Below are 8,741 nucleotides of genomic sequence, written 5' to 3' on the forward strand. Positions count from 1 at the left end.
ACAAACCCTTGATTGTGCAACGCCTACGCCTCAGGCGTTGCACTCTGACTTAGCAATTTTTAGATAGTTTAAAGTGCGGCGCTGATCAGGTGTGTAGCGCCTGTCGGTCAGGCGCTGCACAGTATAGTGTGGCGCCTAACTGTCGGGCGCTACACAAAAGGGTCAGCCGGGTGAATTTTTTTCGTCAACAGTTCACTTTGTGAATTCTTTTTATTCATAGGTCAAATTTGTCGTTTTTGCCTCTGCCGCCCTTGTCGAACCAGTCCCAGTCTCTTTATGCATGCATGCACTCTGTCGACCTGCTGCTGCTGATTCACTCATCATAATCTGTCGACGCGCTCGCCTTCTTCCCAACCCCGCCCACCCACCAACTTTCGATCTACGTCTGCTTGCTAGATAATGGAAATACCCCGCCTGCCGTTGCGAAAGTCTGTTTACCAAAGCATGGCGTGTTCCTTCTTTTGAACCCAGTACGGTTCCCGGTTCAACCGAGCGAATCCCAAAAGTTAACTGTCAAGCCCACCAAATCCTGCCCGACCGGTCGTCGATCGCACAGATGCATGCCGCGGGAAAGGTTTGTGGCGATCCACGAAATCAGTGCCAAGCAGAAACTTCGTGCACGATTCGTAGAGCTTGCCGCAAGACCGCGTGCTCCGCATTTGGGTTTGGCCGTTTGGGTAAGTCGTCAAGTCAGCTGGGTTTGAGATTTCACGCATCATATCTTTCCTTAAAGTTGCGTAAGGCCAACTCCACCGCACGACCTCAAATGGACATCTGATTTGATCAGATTTTGTTCGTTTAGGGTGACAATGGGTTGGCCCACGTCCGTTTCTGTTCGTTGGCCCGTGGGTGGGTCCAACGCGTAGCCGCATCCCAAATCATGTTCGGGATGGACGTGATTAAAAAATTGAAAAAACTAAAATGAAATGCTGAAAAAAATAAATGCAAATATAAAAACATAAAACATAAATTAACCATCACAGCCACAAAACGGCCTAGTTTCACGGTTCACATTGCCATAATTAACATAAAGACAAAATAAAAAACGGCCGCCGCCTGCACGCTCCTGCTGTGCCCGTCGATGCCGTCGTCGTCGCCGTCTTCAGTGGCCGTCGGTGTCGTCGTCGTTGCTGACGAGGTCGACGTAGTTCCGTGGCGTCAACAGGTGGGCCGACGGTGCGTGGTAGACGTGGGCGGGCTGGAAGGAGGGAGGTGCCTGCACCACCTCCTCCCGTGGCGACGCGTCCCACTCCGATGACCGCGGCGGCGTGGGGAACCAGTTCGCGATCCCCACGGCGTTGGTCATCTCCGAAGCCGAGCACGACCAGCTCCAGTGCTGCCCAACCAGGGTCGGGTGGAACGTGGCCACTGGCTCCTCCTCCACCACCTCCTCCGCCCTCGCCATCTCTAGCTCGAGGATGGCGACGTCGCCGGCCGCAGATAGGGCCATCGTCTCCTCGAGGCCCGGCCATTGGTGCATATGTGCGTGTTCATGGAGTCCTCCATGACACGTTGCATGAGCCGAGCCTCCTCCTCTGCTGTCATGCGAGAAGGTGGAGGTGGTGACGGAGATGGGAACGGAGACGGCGTGGGCGTGAGGCCGCGCACCTGCGTACGCCCGCGCACCTCCTGACATGGCCGCCTTGGCCCCGACACCGTGCTGGCAAAATAGGAAGCGCGCCGCACGTCGTGCTCGCCCTGGAGTCACGTGTCCCAGAGCACGGAGTCGGGGGCACGCCTTTCGTCGTAGTAGAGGTCGTCGGGGAGGAGGCGGCGTCGGCGCGCGATCTCATCGCGGCGCGCACGGCCGCTCATCGGGACCGGCGGGATCGGGACCCGGCCGACGGAGAGGTGCCAGTTGTTGGGGAGGTGGACGTCGCTTCACGGGACCGGCGTCCGCGTCTTCCAATAACGCCGGCATACGTCCACGCCCAGGTACTGCCGGTCGCGCTCGTCGGCGGCCCTAGGGCGATGCTCAACGGGGCAGGCGCGGGGGCCCGACGCGGCGGCGAAGCGGCCTCCTCTTTCACGGAGCCGCGGTGGCGTCCCGAAGAGGAGCCGGCCTCGCGGTCGTGCTTCCCCTTGCGGCCGTGGTTCCAGAACCCTATGGCCGCGAGGTGGACGACCGACGAGCTCGAGGACGGGGAGAGGCGAGGGTTTAAGGTTTGGGGATGTCGGGTTTCGAGGAGGTAGCGGGCTGGAAGTGGGAAGTGTGGACGACGACCGGTCCACGGCCTCTCCATTTAAGAAGGACGGCGACCGTGTGCCTGGGCGGATGACAAGTGGGGTCGGTCGCACATGCGCATTGATGTTGACGGGTGGGAGGTACGTGGCCGCCTGCCACGCGGCCTCGATGCGGACGAGCATCGCGTCCGTTTGCTGTCCGCCGCAACCCAAACCCGGCGCATATTTGCGCTCGAAATGGGTCAGTCCAAATACAAAACGAACCAGGTGGGTCTAGGCCGTCGTGCGCTGGACCGTCTGGTTTGTCCCTTTTACTCCAAACAGACGAGGCCGAATGGGATAGGGTCGCGCGATGGAGTCGGCCTAACAATGTCATGTCTTCTTTTTTTTAGAGGGCATGCACGCCAATCTGATGTTAGCCGTTGCTTGTGCTTAGGGCCGTAAGAAAAGCTGAGGTTCGCGAGCCGCTCGAAATTAACTCATCTTTTGTCTCGACTCGAGACCGGCTAAAAGGAATGAGCTGAATACGAGCACTTTATGTACCTCGGTCAAGAAATGTGTTGATCTTGAACCAACACTCGCTCACTCCATTTTAGCTCGATATAATATAATTATATTAAATAATTCTAATACATATTAGAAGGAGATGTGATAATTAATTCCTTATATGTTGTCTACAATTTTTATCCATGTTATCTACTAGCAAACATGAAAGCTTAATTAAGCAAGGACAAAATTAGGCCTTCCTCAAAATGGTGCGTGGTCAGCAATGTGTTAAACACCCTTTTGTTTTTTGTCCAAGTTTGAGCACAGACGCACTTTTATTTTTTTTCTCTTGCTAGTTCATCCACGGTCTCTTTCCATTAAGTACCGGTCTTTAGTTGAAAAGGAATAAGTCAAACTACCTTGTTTTTTTATGTTATCATCTTTTTTGAACCAAGGACCGTAGAACAATCGTTCTACGGTATTTTATATTAAAATCAAAAAAATATGTACAGGGCAAAAGGAAAACAACAGTAACAAGGAATCTAAAGCTCAAGATGCCCGGTCCACGTGGCGTCATTACAATCAATGAAAATATGGAGCGCTCCCTCCGTACCGAAGAGCATACAACGTCCATTGCGGTTGAAGTACAAAGCGGCCCTATCAAGCCGCACAACCCCTTGGCTATTAGGCCATCGGACTTCCCCATTGATTCGATTTCATGCACTTTCGTTATGCGGTCAGAACCGGCCAGTTCTATATACCGGTAGTCTGGCAACTTCAGGGCTGGATTAGCAGCCTAGCCTCTGTCGACCGCCACGTACATCAGCGGAATTCGTCTTGCGCGTGCACAATTATGCTCTCAAAATATCTTGGGCATCGGCGGAGGCAATATACGACATGCCTATACAAAGGTTCGACCTTATACGGCCTTGCCCTTTCTCTAACCATCCTTTCCTTTTTACCACATGTAAATCAAAACCTACTCATTCTTCGGACACACGAGGACTCCTTCTGAGCCCGGTTCCGTATAGATGGCCGAAGACCATTCCTTTAAAGAAATCTTTCTTATTTGGGCGAAAAGCGGCGCAAACGTGCGACAGGAAGACCACAACTTCGCTCAGGAACCTGTATAGAGCTTTTCCCTTAGCCCTAGACCCCCGGCATGTAAAATGGCCTTGGTGATTATGGTACATTCTATAAGATTACGTTTTGACGTATCAATTAGATTTAAGTAAACTAAAATTCTTACTTGGTATCGTTTTTTATTCCACCTGCTAAGTGGTCCCACGTACACATACTACAAAAAAAGACACATCCGTGACATTTTGGGCCGAATGAAATTTTTTTTGTCATATATATGACACTTCTATGACGATAATTGTGACAAAACCCGGTATCATCATAGATGTGGTGGGCTCCTACTTCTATGACAAAAAATCATGACAGAAAATGGGCTTTTCGTCCTGGGCGGGCCGGAGACGCAGCTGCATGACATTCTTTGGGCCGTCCATGACGGAAAAAACCATGGTAGAAGCGAGGGGGAGGAAATTTTTCGGGAGTTCCCGGTTACGGTGGGAGGTCGGGGGCCGAGCGATGCGTGTTTCTCTCGTACACGTACGCGCGTGTGTGCGAGGCGTTGGCTCTAACTGAACCCGAGCGAGGCGTTGGGCTCTAACTGAACCCGAGCAATCGATCGATGGCTGTTAATTGAACCCGATCAAGTGATTCCTTCGCTACTGCTGCTAACTGAAGCCGATCGATTGGATGAACAGTGAGCGTTGGGGGGGTGGATGAACAGTGAGCGGTGGCATTGCCTCTAGATGAACAGGACCCCGTGGTGTGGAGGGCTGGATGAATAGTAGACGATGGAGGGGTGCCCGTGGAGGGGTGGTTGAACAGGACCCCATGGTGTGGAGGGCTGGATGAACAGTAGACGGTGGAGGGGTGCCCGTGGAGGGGTGGTTGAACAGTAGCCGGTGGAGTAGCGCGCGGTGAAGGCTGGATGAACAGGAGCCCGTGGAGGCTGGAGGAGGTCGACGGTGGAGATGAACAATATCCCGTGGAATCCCGTTTTGCGGTACGCCACACCCCTCCGATGAACAGGACCCCCGTTTTGACCGTAGGAGGTCCGTTTCGTCTATTTTGCTGTACGCCACACCCCTTCCCGATCAACAGGACCCCCATTTCGACCGTAGGAGGTCCGTTTCATCCGTTTTGCGGTACGCCACACCCCTCCTGATCAACAGGACCCTCGTTTCGACCGTAGGAGGTCTGTTTCCTTCGTTTTGCGGTACGCCACACCCCTCTCGATCAACAGGACCCCGTTCCGAACGTAGCAGGTCCGTTTCCTTCGTTTTGTGGTACGCCAAGCCTCGTTTCCATCGCCTGTTCCGTCCAAGCCCTCCCGATGAATATGACCACGCATTCCGTTCTGACCCAGCCGGTTGGCTCCCACACGTTCCGTTGTCTCCCGATGAACACGACGCATTTCGTTGCCTCCCCATGAACACGACGTATTCCATTGCCTCCCCATGAACACGACGCATTCCATTGCCTCCCCATGAATATGACGCATTCCGTTGCCTCCCCATGAACACAACGATGACGTTGTTTCTCCGTTCCGACCTAGCCATGTACACGAGCCCTAGCCGTACGTATGCGCGAGTAGGCGCTCGAGACCCCGCCCGTATGTACACATACGTGGCCGTATTTTCTTTCTTGCACCCTGGCCGCTGTACGTACGTGTACATGCTACGTGCGCGCCTCTACTACGACACGTGCGCGCCTCTACATCCACCAGTATATATGTATGTACACATTCGCGACCAGAATGACAACTCTACGTAAGCTTCGACCAGGTGGGTCCTGACTGTCAGGCACTTCCTTGCGTGCGAAGATGTAGCTGGTGGGTCCCAGCAACAACAACAACAACAACAACAACAAAGCCTTTAGTCCCAAACAAGTTGGGGTAGGCTAGAGGTGAAACCCATAAGATCTCGCAACCAACTCATGGCTCTGGCACATGGATAGCAAGCTTCCACGCACCCCTGTCCATAGCTAGCTCTTTGTCGATACTCCAATCCTTCAGGTCTCTCTTAACGGACTCCTCTCATGTCAAAATCGGTCGACCCCGCCCTCTCTTGACATTCTCCGCACGCTTTAGCCGTCCGCTATGCACTGGAGCTTCTGGAGGCCTGCGCTGAATATGCCCAAACCATCTCAAACGATGTTGGACAAGCTTCTCCTCAATTGGTGCTACCCCAACTCTATCTCGTATATCATCATTCCGGACTCGATCCTTCCTCGTGTGGCCACACATCCATCTCAACATACGCATCTCCGCCACACCTAACTGTTGAACATGTCGCCTTTTAGTCGGCCAACACTCCGCGCCATACAACATTGCGGGTCGAACCGCCGTCCTGTAGAACTTGCCTTTTAGCTTTTGTGGCACTCTCTTGTCACAAAGAATGCCAGAAGCTTGGCGCCACTTCATCCATCCGGCTTTGATTCGATGGTTCACATCTTCATCAATACCCCCATCCTCCTGCAACATTGACCCCAAATACCGAAAGGTGTCCTTCCGAGGTACCACCTGGCCATCAAGGCTAACCTCCTCCTCCTCACAGCTAGTAGTACTGAAACCGCACATCATGTACTCGGTTTTAGTTCTACTAAGCCTAAACCCTTTCGATTCCAAGGTTTGTCTCCATAACTCTAACTTCCTATTTACCCCCGTCCGACTATCGTCAACTAGCACCACATCATCCGCAAAGAGCATACACCATGGGATATCTCCTTGTATACCCCTTGTGACGTCATCCATCACCAATGCAAAAAGATAAGGGCTCAAAGCTGACCCCTGATGCAGTCCTATCTTAATCGGGAAGTCATCGGTGTCGACATCACTTGTTCGAACACTTGTCACAACATTATTGTACATGTCCTTGATGAGGGTAATGTACTTTGCTGGGACTTTGTGTTTCTCCAAGGCCCACCACATGACATTCCGCGGTATCTTATCATAGGCCTTCTCCAAGTCAATGAACACCATATGCAAGTCCTTCTTATGCTCCCTATATCTCTCCATAAGTTCTCGTACCAAGAGAATGGCTTCCATGGTCGACCTCCCAGGCATGAAACCAAACTGGTGGGTCCCAGCAGTCAGGGGGAAATGTTTTTTCTGTGAAATACGATGGCCCGTCCGGTGGGTCCCCGTTGTCAGGTGGAGGAATAATTATTTTGCACGTAATAAGGAGGCACTTCCTTGCTGCGGCCGTGGACCCAGCTGTCAGCCTCTCCACGTACAACCCACGTTCGATGGAAGCCGTTCCTTGACCACATTAACCACGCCGCGCCAAGAGCACCAGGGCGGTGGACGACGGCGAGGCCTAGGAAGGGGACGACGCGGAGCCGGGGAAGACGCGGCAGTGGATGACCGCGCGTAGAGGAGTACGAGGGTTCACTGGTTCGCTGCGGTGTGAGGCTGCCATCGCCGCAGAATAACAGGGGGTGTGGGTGAGTAGAGGGATGGCCTGGCCAGCGGTGGGAGTAGTAGGGGCGGTGAGGCCTCCGCCGCATCGTAGCCGACCACGGGAGGCAGGAACACGAGGCACGACCGGCGCTGGTTTGGGCGGCTGGAGCAAGAAGACCAGAGGTTGAAGAAGCACTACGGCCGTTGGATGGACATCGTACGGTCACTGGAACTAGAATCGTGCATATTGACTAAGTTGACAAATCCCTCCATCCCCGTCAACTTAGTAGGCCCACAAGTTAGCCTGCCACTATACTGGGTCCCAACTAACAGGGGGAGTATTTATTTTTTTGTGCGTAATAAGGAGGCACTTCCTTGCTTGCGAAGATATAGCTGGTGGGTCCGAGCTGTCAGCGGTGGTAACGTTTTTTTCACAAAATACAGAGGCCCTTTCGGTGGGTCCCTGATGTCAGGTGGAGGAATCATTATTTTGCGTGTAATAAGGAGGCATTTCCTTGCGTGCGGCCGTGGACCCAGCTGTCGGCCTCTCCACATACCGTCCACTTCAGATGCATGTCGGTCGTTGACCACGTTGACCAGGCCGCGCCGAGAGCACCAGGGTGGTGGACAACGACAAGGCCTAGGAAGGGAACGACACGAAGGCAGGGAAGACTCGACAGTTGTTTCCCATGCGAAGGGAAGTACGACTGTACGAGGGTTTACTGGTTCGTCTGCCGTCGCCAGAGAATAACAACAGGTGTGGGTGAGTAGAGGGATGGTTAGGCCAGCGATAGGAGTACGGTGGGGCAGTGAGGCCTGCGCGGCAGCAGAGCCGACCGCGGGGAGGAGGGAGTAGGCAGTCCCGCCGACGCTTGTTTGAGCGGCTGGAGCAGGAAGAGCAGAGATTGAAGAAGCACGACGGTCGTTGGATGGCCATCCAACAATCACTGCTTGTGCGTCAACCTTTTTTTAGGAAAGCCTCAAATATGTGGAAAATAACATACAACCCATCTGCCATTATTTCTAATAATTTACAGCCCATTTGCTAATTATTAAGGTTTTTTTGGAGACCATATTCTTTTTGTTGGCATCACAACCCATATTGTGGCCACGGTTAAAAAATTATACGAATTTTTGCATATTTCGGTGTGGTCCGAACTGTTTTTAATCCTGGAATTTCGACTCACATTCAAACTGATTTTAAAAATAAATGTATATCAATATAAAATCCTACCAATTCTCCATGCATAAAAATTAATGTAATTTAAAATCTCGAAATGAAAAAAAGTTATTTGAAACTAATTGCCGGTTTGATGTGTTTTAAAAATGTACATCCCATTTCTCATTACTGATGGGCCATTTTCTCGGCTAGCCGAATGAAAGCTCTCCTCGTCTTGAAAGATTTGCAGCCCAACAGGCCTGACAAAGCGACTTACTTGGCAAATCACAAAAAAATTGGGCTGTGGCCGTGGACCCAGCTGTCAGCCTCTCCATGTACAGTACTCTTCCGATGGAATGTCGTTGACCACGTTGACCACGTCGCGCCGAGAGCACCAAGGCGGTGGACGACAGCGAGGCCTAGGAAGGGGACGACGCG

Source organism: Triticum dicoccoides, chromosome 2A (assembly GCF_002162155.2).
Source record: "Triticum dicoccoides isolate Atlit2015 ecotype Zavitan chromosome 2A, WEW_v2.0, whole genome shotgun sequence".
NCBI lineage: Eukaryota > Viridiplantae > Streptophyta > Magnoliopsida > Poales > Poaceae > Triticum > Triticum dicoccoides.